The 17572-nt window shown below is 43.9% G+C and overlaps 1 pseudogene; it reads left to right on the top strand.

Annotated features, from left to right (window-relative positions):
• Positions 1-603: 603 nt before the first annotated feature.
• Positions 604-17572, top strand: part of LOC142449189 (thimet oligopeptidase-like) — a 43937-nt pseudogene continuing 26968 nt past the window's right edge.

The following is a 17572-nucleotide window of genomic DNA, read 5'->3' as shown; positions in this document are numbered from 1 at the left end:
CAGTCCTATAAGTTAAAAAATATTCATCTTAAACTCTACCTTCAAACAGTACAACCCTAATTATCAGAGCATATGAGAGACCTATAGTAGATTAAAATGATAAATCTGACTTGAATGGTGAAGAATGTATCCCTGGATCTGCACTCTGATACACTTTGGGCCCCATCCCATATCCTCACAAGCGTCCCACCACCCTCATCACTTCTATAGTCACCATCTCTTCCATCCACCATGCCCACTTCTACCAATGTCCACTCCCCTCACCACCTCAACGCCCCATTCTCCCGGTCTCCACCCTCCCCAACCTACTGCACATTTCCAGCATCCCCCTTCCCTCTTTCTTCCTACATTCCCACTTGCTACCCTTCAGCTGCACCTGCACCCCACCCTCGCAATCGCTAACATCCCACCCTCGCCACCACCAGCACTCCGCCTTCACCATCCGCATCATTATCGTTACCCTCTTCCTATCCCAAGCTGGTACCATTACCCCTGTTAATAAAAATAATTTTTAAAAAGCTAGCGTGGGCCGACCCACGGGGGAGCGTGTGCGTGCTCCTAGGTCTAGGAACAGGGTCCGCAACTGAGCACCCTGACGTGGCGATGGTGGCAGTGGGACAAGAACGAGGGAGCCCCTGGGATAGACTCACCCGCCCCGAGGCCCCTGCAGTGCTGGAGAACCGCCTGCCCTGCGCAGATCCAAACCCGACCTGCCAGCTCCTGGGCGCCCAGGACTTGCCGGACCTGTCCAATGAGAAGACGCTCCAGGCCCTGGCCGAGGTGGGGGTGAGCTCCTGGATTTCCCCCAGCACGGCTCCTCATCCCAGGACATCTGGCCGCCGGCACTGAAGTCCACAAGAAGCTACAGGGGGTTGACATGGAGAAGAGCACGTGGCAGGACGTGAACCAGAGGCTCCTGCGGTTGCAGGCGAAAGGACAGGACAGGCTGCGTGCGCCCCGAGGCCACGAGCTGTCCTAAGCTGCTGTCCCGCCCGGCCTGCACCTCCCTGAGGAGACCCAAGAAAAAAATCAAGGGCATCAGGAAGCTCAGGCTGCTGTGTATGGAGAACGCCACTTTCCAGAGGCGGGAGGAGCTTGGTGGCCTCCCCTGACGACTTCCTGACCTTCCTGAGAAGACTGGGACCAACAAGTTGAAGGTCACCCTCAAGTATCCGCACTACTTCCCGCTGCTGAAGAGGTGCCAGGGCCTGAGACCAGGAGGGAGGTGGAGGCCGCCTTCACCTGGAGGAGAACTGCACGGTCCTCCAGGAGCTGGTGGACCTGTGGGCACAGACATCCAGTCCCTGGAGGGGAACGCGGCCAAGACCAGCCGGTTCCTAGACGCGCTGGCCCAGAAACTGAAGCCCCTGGGGGAGCAGGAGCACTCAGTGAGCCTGGAGCTGGAGAAGGCCAAGTGCAAGCATTGTGAGCTACTCTTCGATGGGCGCAGAGGTGCCAGGGATGTGCGCATCCACCTGAACCAGGTGGAGGAGACGCGCCCTGCAGCGCGGAACAGAACCTGCAGGAGGTGTACTTCCCCGTGCAGGTGCTCACCCAGTGGCCGTCGGGCCTGAGAACATGGGGGTCCCAGCCATGCCAGGCACCAACATGCCAGCAACCTCCGGCCACCTGGCTGGTCGCTATGATGCCCAGTACTATGACCACCTGCGGAGTGAGGTCTACTCCATGGACATGTTCCACACCCACTTCAAGTAGGAGCGCGTCTTGGATAGCAAGGTGGGCAAGGACTACCAGAACTCCATCTTGAGACTCGGGGATCCCAGGATGCCAGCGCCATGGGCCGTGACCCCAGGCAAGATGCCATCTGCTCAACAAGGAACTGCAGGTAGATGACCCCCGTCGGCAGTCTGCTGACTGGTGACTCAGAGCTCTACTGACTGCAGGCCCGAGAAGCCGGGCCCTGAGCATCCTGAGTGGACTGCCCAGCCGTGACAGGAAGGGGCCATTCTCTACTGTGGTCACTTCCGAGCTCCCAAACCTTCCACCCTGCGACAACTAGGGTGAAAAGGGGTTGGCTTTGGGGACACTCACTGGGTTCTGGCCGCCTCTCACTCTGAGCCCTCCCCTCAAGACCCTCTTGTGATGCAGTAGGAGAAGAGATGGGGGCCCTGGCGACCCCAACCCTTGCCTTTTCTATTGCCGACTGCCTCACATCATCTGCTGCCTAGGGAATCGCGCTGGTGTTTCAGCTGAACCCTTGGTTTCGCTGGGAGTCGGGGTGGAGGCGGAGATCACCCCTGGAATCATCCCGGGGCTGCACTCTCCTGTGAACACATCTTCCGTGTTCCTTTCTCCCCGCCCTTATCAGCCCCCAGTTTCATCAGAACGAACAGATCTGTGGTAACTTTCTGAATAACTGGAGCTTGAAATATACTCTCCTTAATAATCAATATTTAATTGCAAATGGCATCTTTTTTTTTGGCCGTATAAAAAGGTGAGAGGACCGTGTCTGTGTGCTCTTGACAGTGGATGGCCAACCCACGCCCGTCCCCAGCCTGGCCTCAAGTTGACAGCTCTCCTGGCGTCTTCCCGTCCCTGCTTCCTGGCCCTCCTTAAGCTAAATTGCAGCCCTCAACCCTGCCGACTTCATTTATGCACGCAGTAGCCACCCTGGTAGGCAGAGCTTTAGGGATGAAGTATTGCATAGGATGTAGAAAGTCTCCATCAATTCAATAGGTCCTTCCCGCCAGCCCCCTTTTTGAGTAATCATTTACTCAATGCATAAATGATTAAATAAGTTGTATTTCATTTGTGATGTTTCAGACATTAATATATTTCAGCTCCTATTCGTTTTAAGGAGCCCTCAGGGCACTATTTGTCTGATAACTAAAAAGTCAGCAAGTCAAAGCCAAGCGCTTTGCATAAGAGAAAGATGTCAGCCTGCTTTCGTGACAACTGCAGCCTCTGAAGCTCTAGGACTGCGATAAGCTGTCCTATACTGTTGCCATGAGTCTAAGTGGACTTGACGCCAAAGAGCAAAGAATTTACATTCATTTCACAAATATCATGTTGATAAGAATTCTTCTCCGTTATCCAAATTTATTATTCCAGTCATTCACAAACTACACTTCTGGATCTTTTTAAGATGTCATCATTTGTTCAAAATGGACCTATAATATCACTTTCCCACAGGGATTGTACAACTAAGCACATTTTTTTAAGTCTGAGTGAGAGAATATTATTATCCCAAACAATTTTTGTACCTGAAGCTTCCCACAAACTATGGGGATGGATTATTTCATTTCACTTGGATCCAGCATGGAAAGAGTAGTCAAGAAATCAAATGATCTATTTCATTGAGCAAATCTGCTGCATGAGACCCTTTTAAAGTGTTAAAGAGCCAAGATGTCACTTTGAAGATGAAGATGCGCCTAAGCCAAACCATGGTATTTTCAGTAACCTTATATGTACATGTAAGCAGGATAATAAATAAGGAAGACCTGAGAAGAATCAATGTGTATGAATTATGGTGTTGAAGAAGCAGACAGTACCACGGGCTGCAGAAGAACATGCAAGTTTGTCTTAGAGGAAGTACCGTCCGAAGGGTACAGTCAGGAAGTGCTCCTTAGAAGTGAGAATGATAAAGCTTGAACTCAAGTACTTTGAACGTGTTATCTCGAGGGACCAGTCTCTCGCAAAGGAAATCAAGCTTGGTAAAGTACAGGGTCAGCAAAAAGAGGAAACCTCTTGAAGAAATGGGCTTCCATGGTGGCTGCAATCATGGACTCAAACAGAACAACGATGAGAACGGCACCGGGCCCAGCAGAGCTTCTCTGGGTTGTGCATGGGCTGGCGTGAGTCGGAGCCTACTTGAGGACACCTAGCAACAGGGGCATAGATCCCTTTACTCTCCAAATAGGCTATAGTCCCCATAACCCCAGAGTCGCTGGACGAGGGAAACCATGTTTGAGTGGAACATTGGGTTCTCATCACTCACCTTGTTTCTGTGACTGGTTATTGAGTCAGCGCCAACTCGTGGCTACCCCATATAATAAAACAAAACATTTCCCGTGATGCACCATCTTTAGAAGCCATTTGCTGAGGCTTCTAATTTAGGAGGCTCCTCTTGCAGCCCTATCATTTTACCCCTTGCGATGGAGATGGAATGAGCATATGTTCTCATTACATTTTCAGTAATAAGACGATACTCATCCCCTTTAGTTCGAGTTTCCTTTGGAGGACAAAGAAGTTAGTAATTTTAAAATAAAACAACAATGTCTTAGCATATGAAATTTTAATTTCATATTACTCACAAAAGATTCGAAATAGTTAACCTATGTGGCTAAATTGCATAACCCCTGTGTTCCTATTCTTATTGATACTTATGGAGAAGTGAATATTCTCAAGGTGGCATTCTCAGCCCAGTGCCCCAGGGTTTCCCACAGAGTCCATGGATACAGTGTAGTTCCAAGAGTGCATGATTGTGGATGGAGAGAAATGCAACTTCAGTTTCACAAACCTGTAGTTGAAATTAAGGATTGACTTGAGTTAAGAATATAGGTGACAGACCACAGTAGCCTGCTTTGCAATCTTGTCAACATCGAGATCACAAGTGCTCTGTGACATGTTAGTTATTTCAAATACATACACAAGACTGTTGTCCTATAATATCCTATGTATCTTATACACATTTTGAAATATTATTCAAAGATTTCATATGGTCAAAGCCTAACCTCTTCATAGAACCAGGCTATTAAATTGTGGTTCTCCAAGGGCTTGGATTAGAGCATGCATTATTTATTTACCCCAGTACAGAGACAGCTATGCCCCACCCCCATACCTCCTGGTTGCACCTGAGTCAACGTGGCCCTGTTGGTTCTCTGGGCAGAATAAGAACAATTCATTTTCAGAGATGTAACTCCTGAGTAGAGATAATAGGAAAACTATCGAGCTTGTGCCCTACAGGAATAAAGAGATGATTACTCATGAAACAGTTCAGCCAAATCGAAAGAAAAGAGATGAAATGGTCAGAATAGGGAAAATAGAGGGCAAGGGGTGAACAAAAAAACAAAGAATAAGCAACAGGGGAAATGAGAAAGGAGAAAAATAATTCACAACAATCACCAAGTGAGAAGTGAGGCCAGGAGACTGCACTTGACCTACAAGGAGAGCAATGAGTCAAGAAGGGTCATTGAAGGGGAAGGAGTGGAGAAGAAGGACAGCCTGGATTTGTGTCCAGTTTGTTATATTGTTCAGTAAATTTTTATGCTTTACAATAAAAATCCTTCACATAACATTTTGAAGTCTTCCAGTGATCCTTCTTTTTCAGAGCAATTATTCTTGAAAGGATTTAAAGACAGGGAGATCTGGTTTCCAATCTCAGCTCCTAGTCCCCAAGCTGTGATTCAGATCCCCAGAACCAGTTTCCCCATTTCTAAGAGGGCAACCTCTTAGTCCAGTATGAGATGAGAGGAGGGATCTGAAGCCGCCAGCTATCTGCCCGGCTGCCTCATTTTCCTTTATTCTGCACTAATATCATTAAGGAGTCCTGGTGGTGTGGTGGTTGTTTTGGGCTGTGATCTGCATGGTTGGCAGTTCAAAACTACCAGCAGCTCTGTGGGAGAAGGACCTGGCTTTCTACTTTCATAAAGAGTTATCGTCTCAGAAACTCACAGTGGGTCTCTGAGTCATCCATGACTCAATGGCAGTGAGTTGTTTTTAAAGTATCATTTCATTAGCCTTCCCTGAACCTTCCTTTGCTTCCCAACCCTTGCTGCCAATCATCTTTCACTTCATTCACTTTGTTTTCCTCCAAGGCACTTGACATATCTGACACTATGTAACTAACCAGTTGCTCTTGACTCTGTTCAATTTATGGTAACCCCATGTGTATCAGAGCAGAATTGTGCTCTGTGGAGTTTTCAGTTGCTGATATTTTGGAATTAGATCACTATGACTTGTTTCTGAGGTGCCTCTGAATGGACTCAAACCTCCAACCTTTGGGTTAACAGCTGAGTATATTAACTGTACCATCCAAGGACTCCATAGTAAACTTCCTTAGTTGTACAGTAGGTTTCACCCATGCCCAAATGTATTCTCTATGAGGAACAAATAGCCGTCTGGCACTTTGGGCCATACTCCTGCCTGGGCTTAATACCCTTGTTCAGCAATTATGCTGGAGGAATAGAGCACTAGGCACACAGTGAGCAGTTGCCACTGCTTTTGCTGGCTGTAATGTCCAATGGAGTTTCCACATTTCTATTTTTTTTAAACATTTTATTAGGGACTCATAGCACTCATCACAATCCATACATACATCAATTGTATAAAGCACATCTGTACATTCTTTGCTTTCATCATCTTCAAAGCATTTGCTCTCCACTGAAGCCCTTTGCATCAAGTCCGGAGTTTCCACATTTCTAAGTTTCAATGTCAAGCAATGCAACAGACAGAGAAGGGGGCTTTCTGTGGCAACTTATTCCCATTTGCTAGTGTCTAGAGTGTGCCGATAACCCACAGAACTGCAGAGAGGAGATCCACTTGGTAGACGAGGGTCACTAGCCAAGAAAACAAGGCACTCATGGGTTGTGGACTGAAGTGTTCCTGGATCACGCCTACCCTCAAGCTAGGTGGCAATCCTACTGCTGGCAAGTCAGGCTGAGCAGACATGTTTTATTTTTGCGCAACCCTTTCTGTGGTGGCCTCTCCTGCCTAGTATCGGGGACATCTGCCGGAAATAAGGCACCATCTGTGGGAATCCACAGACATCTCAGCTGGTGTCCTGCTGCTGTTCACTGAAGCCACAGCCTGTCCCTGCATCTCAGGCAAGGGGTAAGAGAGTGGTGTGGTTCAGCCATCAATCAACTCTGGTGTTTCCATCCTAGGTGCCTCTGATGCAAAAAATAAAGTCTAAAACCCCAAACTAAAATATCATCTGAGGAAGGCAAATGGGACCGCTGCCTGCGGTGGACAGGCCCTGAACCTCAGCATCTGGGATTCCTAAATATAGAGGATTTGGGTCCCAAGGTTTCACCAGTAAGCCAAGAAGTACAGATCTGCACAACGTCTTAACTGTCATGCTCACCACCAGTTTCCCCAAACCAACAAGCCCCCAAAGAAGCTTTCCTGAGCCCAACGAGCCTCCTACAGTCATAGTGATTTTTGCCTTTCTCCTAAGGATTCGTTGTAGATATCAAGACAACTTGGACCTCATACTCTTCTTAGGTGAGGCCGACAATAACAGTTCCTTTTTCAATTCTCAGTGCTGGTAAAAATACTTTCACCAATTTGGGGGGAGAAAAGTATGTTGGAAGTATTTCTTGTAAGCTCTATTTTACCTAATGGGCTTCATAGGTCTCTTCTGATGGGTTTTCTATCTTCTTATTTTCCAGACTGAGGTGTGGGCAGTGGAGATCCATGGATGCTGTTAGAACCGAGCCACGGAATAGTTATTGTTGCTGTCAGTTGTCATCACGTTGCTACCACTCGTGGTAATTCCACGTGTAACCATTACCAAGGTCTGTACCATACTCACGAGTACTGGTATGCTCAAGGCTACTGAGGCAGCCATTATGTATCCTGCAAGACATTTTCCAGTCTTCCAGCATATAATAGAGGGTGGTACCCAGCATACTATGCTAGTCTGAGTTGTCCCTAACATACAATGTATGCAAATTAGGCTGAATAGCATTTTGACGCCCTCCTCTTCTGGGACCTCTTTTTTTTTTTTTAACAATTTATTGGGGCTCATACAATTCTTATCACAGCTCATACATATACATACATCAATTGTATAAAGCACATCTGTACAGTCTTTGCCCTAATCATTTTTTTCTCTTTTTTTATATTTTATTAGGGACTCATACAAATCTTATCACCATCCACACATATACATACATCAATTGTATAAAGCACATCCATACATTCCCTGCCCCAATCATTCTCAAGGCATTTTTTCTCCACTTAAGCCCCTTGCATCAGGTCCTCTTTTTTTTCCCCCTCCCTCCCCTTTCCCCCCTCCCTCATGTGCCCTTGGTAATTTATACATCGTTATTTTGTCATATCTTGCCCTATCCGGAGTCTCCCTTCCCCCCTTCTCTGCTGTCCCTCTCCCAGGGAAGAGGTCACATGTGGATCCTTGTAATCAGTTCCCCCTTTCCAACCCACTCACCCTTCACTCTCCCAGCATCGTCCCTCACACCCTTGGTCTTCTGGGACCTCTTATAGCATGCAATGATGCAGTGTAGAATTTACTGAGCGTGTGTTCATATGGTCAGACACAGATGTTCTGTTAGAACTTACTGTTGTATATCAACCTAGCCATGGCCTACAAGGAAGTCTGTCAATATCAAGAGTAGTAATGAATAGAAAGTTGGGTAATTCTTAGTAATTGAATGGTGCAAATGCCCAGCAGGTGTTATGGCTTTGATCATTGTTACTGCACTGATGCCAATTTCACGGTGGAACAGGTCTTATGCAGCATTTCCTACCAAAAGGTGCTCATTTAAAGTGGAGTTGTTCAAATTTCTCTAACTGTGACACCTGAACTGCTTATACCTCACCAACATGTGTGAAAGCAGTCAGGCCACTGATAGTTCCAATCCAAAATGCAAGGCGAGAAAAGCCCTAGAGATGGATAGAAAGATAAAGATCACTAAGGCCTATGATAATGGAAGGAAAACTGGAACTGGTGAAATAGCAAGTTTGAAAGGATTACTTATTTCAACCATTTCCACAATCATTAAAGGATATGAACAGGATTTTGGAGGCATTTAAAGGAATGGCTGGCACAAAAACAACCATTTTAACCAAGAAGAGACAAGAGCCGATCCCCAAAACAGAGAAGCTGGTGTTAGTCTGGGTCTTTAAAGAAACAAATATACAGAAACTCATGTATAAGAGAGAGTTTTATATAAAGGTTAAGTGTGCATCAAGAAAACATCCCAACCCAGTGCTGCCCAAGCCCACAAGTCCAACAGTAACCCATTAACCCATATGTTCAACACCAATCCACAAAGTCCTCCTCCATCTCACAAAACACACAGAATGATGCCGACTAGAGGAGGAAAGCCGAGTCAGTGAATGTGTAAGAATCTCAGCGCTGGCAGGGGTCTCCACATGGCTGCTCCAGCACCCAGGGCTGCATCGGAGTAGGTCCATGTGGCTTCTCCTCAAGGATGTCTTGCAGGAAGTGAGCCTTTCCAGCTGAAGCAGGGAACTGGCTGAGGCAGCTGCACCCTGGTCCAACTATCAGAAAGCAAGAAACCTGAGAACTAGAAAGGTGAGGCTCACACAGCCATTTATCCCTCCGCCCTTCAATTAACCCCACATGTGTTTATCGGCCAGGTTGGCACAATAAACTAACTACCTCAACCTGTTTTGCTTTGGCTAGAAGGCCAAATCCAGAAGATGTTCGCTGTGAATATCGTTAGTAATGACTCAAACAAAAGCGCACAGTTTTTCAGCCCTGGAAGGAACCCCAAGGGGAATACTGCTGCTGAGACCCGGGTTCTACAGAAACGTGTATTAGTCAAAACATTTCCCGTGTCCTCCCAAGAGGTAAGAGATGTAACCATAACTTTTAACGAAAAAAAGATAGAAGGTTTTGCTGACACCACAGATAGGTCATAATGATCCTTGAAAAAATATTTCTGTGTGCAGTTTGCTTGGGCAGATAATCTATGATGAAAAAATAAATTTAAAAAACACTAACTTATGGCTGTGTGTAAACTCCAACACTCCTGTATAACAATCTCTCTCCCTTTTTCACACTTTACCAAATGTTACCCTCACTTCAGCTGTTAGAAACCCAGTCATAGGACCATAGAAGTGGACATTTTGGGAATGCGGAAATAATTTACTTACATATGCATAAGTGAATAAATCTTACAGCTGCCATCGAATTGCTGTTGGATAAAACTTAAAACTTAACACACTGTTTTTTCCCCTTTCATAGATCAAAATATTCCTGTGCTTGGAAATGGAATGTGTTGACATGACTTTTACCAAGCACATTTAAACCCTACATTCTAAGTTTCCTGCAGAAATATATGGGAAGCCAACATAGATTCTGCTGGATACTCATTGGTGTTACCTTCTAATATATTCTCCTTTCTACTGTATTGTTGGAGTATAGTCATTGTTCATGATGCTTCAGAGCAGAAAACTCTTTTTTTAGTACACCGTGAGTACTTAATATCAGCAGTGGCTGATTTCAACACTTCAGACTCAGTTTTGGCTACATCAGGTACTTAATGAAGAAACAGAAAATAACCAATATTGAAACTAAATAAATCAAGGATAAGTTAGATAAGGTGGATGAGGCAGGAAAAGAGTTATTAATATCGTTACAGCAAAAGAATTTGCTGAATTTCCCCCCCTAAAGTACATAAGGGACATCAGTTGCTAAAAACAGGGATCCAAATGTGGATTGCTTTGAATCAATAAGCAAATTCAGGGAAAAGTGAACAAAAAGGAAAGAAAAGGGCCAATCAACCCTTACTTATTTTCTGAATAGATATGCCATCCCATTCCCAGGGATAATCTAACTGATCCAGAATATTCCCTAAATGGAGCTTGTGGAACATTAGCATCATCCAACTCTTCTTCAACTTTTTAATGATTAGTATATTTTCATGAATGTATGTAACTAAAGTACATTTGTAAGTTTACATGTAATATTTCTGACCCTAGAGACAACTGAGAGAACGCTGGTGGCACAGTGGTTAATGTTGGTTACCGTTGGATGATCTGCACCATCTGCAGATCCAAATCACCAGCCGCTCCGCGTGCGAGAAAGATTGGGCTTTCTCCTCCCCTAAATGGACACAGTCTCAGACACCCACGGGGGTCTCTATGAGTCAACATTGACCCGATGGCAATGAGAAGGAGACTACTAAGGATCAAATACATCGAGGTACTTTTAAATAAAGGATTAAAATAATGGAAACTAAAATGAGGTATTCAACTCACATGAGAACTAATTTATGCTGGAGTCTTCAGCATAGAATCCCATTGTAAATTGGGGTCACCTGTTGTTAGTTAGTTTACTTTAGTGGCTTGGGTGCTGCTGGGAAGGTGGAAGCTATGTCACTGGTATTTGATATGCCAGCAGGGTCATGAAAATGAGCAGGTTTCAGCAGAATTTCCAGACTAAGAATAGACTACAAAGAATGAATCTCCACTTCAGAGGAATTAGCCACTGAAAACTCACTTTCATGGAACAGTCAATATACTGGAAGTCCTTCAACTCATGGGGGCTGCCAGGTCCAAGGTCAAGGAAGCAGACAATAGAGTCCTCCCTGGGGCAAGGCAAGCAGCAGGTTGGGTCACCCACAGTAAGTAGCTCAGGAGCTTAGGGAAGCAGGCTTGGATGGGATATCGAAGGCAAACAGTGCAAGGTGACAGAATCCACCAGTCTCAAGCTCAAGTGATATCCGTACTAGCAGCAAAGTGAAGCAGGTCTTGACGGAGCCTCAAGCTCTAGCGACACACTTCACGGATTGGCCTGGCCCACAGGTAGCATTGCTCACAGGTTGAGGCAGAGAACTAGCTACAGCAGCAGCAAGCATGCTCCAGAATGCTCTGATCACCAGAAAGCAAGAGAAGGGGGTGGGCCTTGAAGAGCCATTTAGCTCTTTGCCCTCCAATCAAACTGCAACCTGATTAATTCCACATGTTCTTTTAGGCCAGGTTGGCACAACAAACCTACCTATTGTGTTCTCTAAATGGGATTTTAGAGGAAAAACCAGTTATTCATTTTGTTCAACCCGAGCTGTTTCTGATACACAAATGACTAGAGTTTGTTCTGGCTAAGTGTCAGGACAAATGGCCGGGTGGCACAGGCAGCCAGTGCTGGGCTGCTCACTGAAACACAGCAGTTTAAGGACAAATGGCTGTGTGCAGAAAGATTAACCAGCCAACTGCAATTGCACACTACTATCTCAGAAACGCTGCAAAGCACTTTCTAATCGATCCCTCATGTACGAGGTTGTTTAGTCTGAATCAACTTGATTACCAGGGCATTTTGTCAAAATGTAGGCATTTTAAAGAATCTAAGGAAACTAAATTTAGAAAAAATAAGAAAAAAGTAATTAAACTTTATTTCAGTAGTGTCTTGTAGTCCACATATAATTTAAAATATGTTAAGCTATTTGCTGATATTAAAATTGAGTTACTTAATGTTTGTGGTCACTAGAAATTAATATTTTTGAGAAAGACATCTATATTCAAGTCTGTTATATACTGTGCTGATATTTTGGGTTTTTTTATTGTTCCTAATTTGAAAGGATTATCATAAGAGACATATAAGAGCTCTCTCTCTCTCTCTCTCTCTCTCTGCTTTCACCCTCTTATTGTCAATCCATGTAGCAAAGGCCTGCAGGCAAAGTTCTGTGATGCTTACACTGCCATTGGATGCACAAGACTTCACCTACCTGCCTGTGATCATCCTGCATTTGGCAACATTATGAGTGGCAACATGAGTCTGAGGGGAATTTATAGACTGATATCAGATATATGGTCTAATATCGGACTTATGGACTTGATCTGGACTGGGATGGGATGATTTCTCACTGTACAATTAATCTTTGATATAAAGTGCTCTCTTACGCAAAAAAAAAGAGAGACCTATAAGAACAATGTTTGCGGAATTCCTTAATGACAAATTTACTGGATATAATCCAAACTTTAGTCTCCTGATTGAAAGTTTAATTAATTGAAGTTCATAGGGGGAATATTAATATTAAACAGTATTAACATAGAATTGGATTTTTTTTGCCACTAGTGAAAAAAATGTTCTAGTTAGGAAATCTGATTCATTCTTTGAATGTGTAGCTCTGAAGTAGGAGAGACTGGATTCATCAAACCACGTGTTTTTAAAAAAGGCCGATGTTCTGGCATTACTCGAATCATTACTGACAAATCAAAACTGTGTGGGAAGTCATGTAACATGAGCTTGCTTCCTATTTTGTAGTTAGCCAGGTTTGCTCTTTGCTTTGTTCCTCACTGTAACGTTCCTGGAATGGTGTGTGTGTGTGTGTGTGTGTGTTTGTGTGTGTCCCATGACTTTCATTACTCTGGAACATTTGCCAGTGCAGGTCATCTAAGACTATTCCACTCGCAGGGCCATTAAGGCAATTGAGACTATTCAAGCATCATAAATGTGACTTATTATTTTATCTGACTGCTACGATCGATATTTACCTTATGAATCGCATTTCATGCAATAAGATAATTTTAACTATTTTGATGGATAATTTGTTTCCTTTCAATCTGTTCACTTACCTATAGGGTTAATTAGAATTTACCTTTTGTCCAGGCACTCTGGCAGGGGTCAGGCCCAATCCAAGGATGCATATGGCAGCTAACTAAAAAGGAGGGGCTGAAGGAGATGAAGGTGGTGTGGAGACAGGGCACTAACCCACCACGGGGAGGGGATTGTTTCTGTCTCCACAGGAAAGGGAGAGAGGGACCCGGCCTGATCCCAACACGCCAAACCTTGAGGGCAGCAAACAGGCAGGGAGCAGTGAAGTAACAGAGAGGCCTGCAGGATGGCCACAACAAGAGCTACATTGACCCTCTCTCCCCAGAAGGATGTACTACAGAGGACAGCACTGTTGGTATAGCCAGGGGAGAGTGGCGGGTCTGTCCAGACCACAGGGGAGCAAGCTGAGAGAGAGAGAGAGAGAGAGAGAGAGAGAGAGAGAGAGAGAGAGAGAGAGAGAGAGAGAGAGAGAGAGAGAGAGAACCTCATCATTCCCCCACCAAGCCCATATCCCTGCTCAGAACAGCCAATGCACAGAGATGGCCTTAGGGCTGGGCCCACCATGAGACAGGACATCACCTCACTGACCCACAGCACTGGAGACACTGGGCAGATAGTGTCTAGCACCCTCCCACCCCTAGCGGCCACCCCACCACCATCACACACACAGTGGGGAGAAACCTGAAAGGAGCACAACAGAGCAGCAAGGGTAGCAAAGTAATGATGTCCCTGAGGAACCCCAAAAATACACTTCTGACTCAGGGAGAGGGCTTAGCTACTCATCAGACCTGACTGGAAAACATTCATAAAAGCTCACAGGCAAATCTGGAACTATGTCTCTCTATATAAGATAGGCAGGATAAACAATCCCGAGCAGAAAACAACAGAACCGATAGTGCTGCGGGGACATGGGAGAGGAGGAGATGGGGGAAAGGAGTGGGGAGCCAACAAACTCAGGGACAAGGGAACAATAAGGGATCTAAAATCTATGGCGAGGAGGGTGTGGAATGCCTTGTGGGGTTTCATCAAGTGAAATGTAGCTGAGAGGAATTACTGAGAGCCAAATGAAGGGTGAACTTGATAGTGGAACAGGAGGAAAGTAAAGGGAAATAGAGAAAAGAACTAGGAGGCAAAATCTATTTATAGAGGTATAAATATAGGCATGTATATATATGAATGTACTAATTTATAATGATAGGGATATAGTCCTATGTACATATATTTATATGTTAATTATTAAGATAGTAGATGGACTTTGGGTCTCTACTCAAGTCCTCCCTCAACACAAGAACACTTTGATCTAATAACCTGGCACTATGTGATACTCACCTTCCCTACACAATTGCTGAAGACTAAATGGGTGCATAAGCAAATGTGGTAAAGAAAGCAGATGGTGTCCAGCTATCAAAAGAAATAGCATCTGGGGGTCTTAAAGGCTTGAAGCTAAACAAGAGGCCATCTAGCAGAGAAACAGCAAAGCCCACATGGAAGAAGCAAACCAGCCTGTGTGATCACGAGGTGTTAACGAGATCAGGTAGTAGGTATCCAAAGACCCAAAACAAACAATTATATCCATGCAAATGAGAGGGTCAGAGTGGAAACCCAAAACCCATCTGTAGAGAGTTGAACGTCCCCCCAAAGAAGGTTCACACAGAAGGGACCTTTCAGCCAGAGTGCAATGTAGCACTGATGAAACTCACAACATTCCTCTAGTTCTTGAATACTTCCTCCCTCACCCACAACCCACCCACCACCATGACGTTAGTTCTACCTTACAAATCTGGCTAGACCAGAGTATGTACATTGATATGAATAAGAGCTGTTGACACATGGGATTCAGGACAGATAAGCCTCTCAGGAACCGTAGTGGGAGTAGCGATACCCAGAGGGTAGTGGGGGTGGAGGGTGGGGGGAGAAAGGGGAAGAAATGGGGAACCAATCACAGTGATGGATCTATAACACCCCACACACTCCCAGGAGAAAGTATAACTGAAATGTGGGTGAAGGGAGACAGTGGATGTCAGATATGATCATAACAACAATACATAATTGATCAAGGATTCACAAGGGTGGGAGGGAGGGGGAAAAGGAGAAACTGATACCAAAGGCTTAAGTAGAAAGAAAATGTTTTGAAAATGATGATGGCAACACATGTATAAGTGTGCTTGATACAATTGATTTATGGATTTTTATAAGACCGTAAGAGCCCCCAATTAAATGATTAATAATAATAAAAAACTTACCTTTTAACTTGCTGCTTTTTCAAATTAATGTAGGCTTTCCTGGATTAAAACTCTGTGCCTTAATCCAATAGTAAAATACAGCATGTCGGTGTGGGGAACCCACTGAAAGAACAGTGTATTCTAAACTTCCATGAAAATCACTTTAAGAACCGAGTGAAAAGTTTTGGCCGAGGCTGCAAGGCTAGAATCAAAATGGAATGACTGATAGTAAGTTTTTGCATTTTATCACCTTTCATTTTTTAGGGAAAAGGAAAGTTGTTTTGTAGGAAAGCCAACTGTCTGGTTGTCCCAGGATGGGAAAGATAGCACAGGCTAACTTGAGGGCGTATGGAAAGTTGTAGGTTTGAGTGGAAGTGGATTTGGGTTTGCGTAGAGCTGTTTAGTACAATGAAATGTGTTCTTAAAACCTTTTTGGCTTCCATACATTTAGGTGAGTTTATTTATAAAATAGAAAAAGGTGATGAATCTTTCCACCCCCCCCTGTATCAAGAACATTTGCATCTCAAAAGGTTCTGCAGGCCAGAGGTTAGTTAGCATATGTAGGCTCTTTTTAACTTTTGAATCAGATTTTAACCCCAAAATGGCAGGCCTATTTCTTGAAGACCAGTCTTCCTTCGTGTATTATGTAGTTTATAACTTACAGATTTGAACTTTCAAATCTTTCACACTTTTCGTGGTTGGGGTTTTTCTAATCAAGTCTTTCAGAAGTATATGCACATTATGCTTAATTAACCTTTGTCATGTAAAGTTTTGTCATCTACAGATATGCTTTTGCTTTGCTGACCTGCTAAGACCTCATATTTGAACAAAACTTCTGACAGAAAAATGGACGATATTGGACTTATAAAAAGGGGCTAATATCCTGAGTTGGGGCCCACCAGTCTAAACCAAGATTTCTAGAACTATAGGGTGATGAAGTGCATGGATTGAAACTGTTCCAAAATTGTTAAGGATGAATATTGGCCACTGAATAAATGAAATGTGTCTTAAGTTTTATATGTGATACTATAGTGGATTTTGGGTATTTTTTGGCATGGACAAATGAGTATATGGAAATAAAGGATAATGGAACAAATGTGTAAAAAAAATCAATTGTCATAATATCAACTACCAGGGAATAAAGCCCAGAGTTTTGGCAAGTTGAGTAAAATCTTGTTCTGTGATCTTTGGAAGAGCATCTTCATTCCATGTCATTTGCTCTTGGTCACATTTGCACTCAAATTTAAATCTTTTAAAGATTTCAAAGTCTAGGCAGACTTGAGCCTTTACAAATGGAGGCAGATGGACCTAACTTTTAGCTCCCTATATTTAAGCACCACAAGGCTTAGTGAGAAGGTGTAAGAGTTCTTTCCAGTGAAGTTCCCATGACTCCTTTAATGAATGTCTCTTCAAATATATTCTCATGGGGCGATATTAAGGTGAATTTTGGAATCTAGTTTCTGTTCATCAAAGTTTATCTAAAAAATATCTTTTAGCGTGGTTGTTATTGTTGCTGTTAGGTGCTGTCAGTTGGTGCCGACCATGTTGACCTGCTTTACTACAAAATGAAACACTGTCTAGTCCTCGGTCATCCCCACGCTTGTTCCTCCCTTGTGTGGGCAGTTTTAAGTGTCCTCTGTATACTATAATTTACTGGTCTCATTTCTCCCAGATTGTTTAACTTAAAGGTTTAAGATATCACAACTCAAACTAAACATTTCTGTTAGAAAAATTTAATGAATTAATAAAAATCCTGATTAGAGAAGCTGGGGAGGTTTGAGCTATGGGTTACAACACAGAGTAACAGTAAAATTTCCCACTACGTTCCAAAGAGACACTTTTGTGTCTTAATAGATGAATGTTTTCAGTGTCCAAATTCATTTCCTTGTTCATAAGCAACCTGGGATATTTTACAGAATGCAGTTACTGCTGTTGTTATTTAGATATAGGTAAATGCCTCATACTGTATTTAGTCTTATATTATTTTCAACCATTCGGCCTAATTGTTCCATCTCTGGCTTTTGTGGAAGTTGGGATAATCCATGTGTGAGCCACTTGCTGCTGGATTTTCTTCTATATTTTGAGTCTGAGAATGATGGTCCAGAAAGACGAGTAGGTCATTTTA

This window comes from Tenrec ecaudatus, chromosome 5 (assembly GCF_050624435.1).
Source record: "Tenrec ecaudatus isolate mTenEca1 chromosome 5, mTenEca1.hap1, whole genome shotgun sequence".
Taxonomy (NCBI): Eukaryota; Metazoa; Chordata; class Mammalia; order Afrosoricida; family Tenrecidae; genus Tenrec; species Tenrec ecaudatus.
This window is presented reverse-complemented; position numbering and strand designations above follow the sequence as displayed.